The following is a 1522-nucleotide window of genomic DNA, read 5'->3' as shown; positions in this document are numbered from 1 at the left end:
GCGGGCTCGGGCCAGCCCGGAGCCGGCAGCGCCGTCACGGCTCTCCTGCTCGTGTGGAGTGTTCATGAGCTGTTAGAAGTCTGTGTAGTACGTATCCCAAGTTCCTTTTGTCATATATAAAAACCCACCATTGATTCCTCAGGGGGGAAAACCTGTTTTTTTCCCTTATTTGAAATCTCCCTAGAGCTACTTGCATGAACAGTGTCTTAAGACCCCTTCGTACCTGCCGCTCGTTCCCCCCGCACATCACTGTCTTATCTGGAGTGGAGAGAACTGTGTTGCCACACGTGGGGTTCGGACATAAAGGGGGAAAGATGTTACAGAAATAGGTGACAGCCTTGCATGAACACTAGATCTTTATTTCCTGTTCATCCTAGTAACAAAGGGTGAACAAAAGGGTAAAGGGGAACACAGAAACACAACCAATACTGAGAAAAGCTTCCAAACATTTTTCTTGAAGTATCAGCACTTCCTTAATGAAAATAGTTTCTAAGGCCCAAACCCTGGAGGAAGATCAAGTTTTGAAAAAATTAAACTTTGCTGGTTCCTTGGCTGCAGAGGCCAATGAAGTTATGACATCCCACAAACAAACTTGGAAAATGCAGCTAAATCAGCCGATCTTTATCAGACAGCTGAGGATTTTGGACACGTTCTCATCGTGGATTTATCTCTGAGTTAATAAATACATTAGTGCTGTTTGTTCCACTGTAATTAAATTAAGTAGCTGCAAATATTTTGCTTTGGAGTTAACCCAAAATTTGCTCGCGAGGCAGCCGTTTCTCCTCACACGAGGTTAGCAGAACTGCGTACACTGACCACGATCTTCGGTCGGCTTCAGTTTCCATTTTCCTAAATGTCCCAGCATCAGCCTTCACTGGACATCATGGGAATGGTGTTTGCATTGTTTTCCTGGGTAAGATGAATCCTTTGGCCAGCGAAGGGCAAATACGTAGTTCCTCATCACACCTTGTGTCTTAATTCTCCTTATGTGCCACATGCTGTAGAAGCAGAAAGTCAATAAAATTATTTTATTTGTAAGCCTTGCCTTGTCTGGTGAAATACTTGCTCTGTGAAAGCAGCAGTGGTGTGTTAGACGGTTACAGCGGTCACCGCGGATGCTACCAGGTGTGACAATTACCGGTCCTGGCGTGGTGTGAGCTCTGCGGGGGCAGACTGCGTGATGTGGGGCGGACACAGGCCATAAACTCTGCAGTTCTTGGTTGTCCCGGGACAGTCAATACACGTCCCCTGGGGAACTGCTGAACACCAGTCGCAGACAAAAAATAAAATCTTTCAAGCACTTACTGTTCATTGAAACAAACGGTGGAGCAACTGCATTAGCTTTCCAGCATGAGGGGTGCTGTAACTTCTACCAGGGGACACCACCAAGGACACCCCTTTTCAAGACGACCCACCCTTTCTGGGAGTATTCCAGGTCTGTTGTTGGAGGGAGCGTCTAATAATTCGAAGTCATTGACTGACAGCGGTGGACGGCTCAAAACCCGACCACAAGCCCCTGAAG

Source organism: Athene cunicularia, assembly GCF_003259725.1.
Source record: "Athene cunicularia isolate RWA chromosome 26 unlocalized genomic scaffold, athCun1 chr26_part1, whole genome shotgun sequence".
Lineage (NCBI taxonomy): Eukaryota > Metazoa > Chordata > Aves > Strigiformes > Strigidae > Athene > Athene cunicularia.
This window is presented reverse-complemented; position numbering follows the sequence as displayed.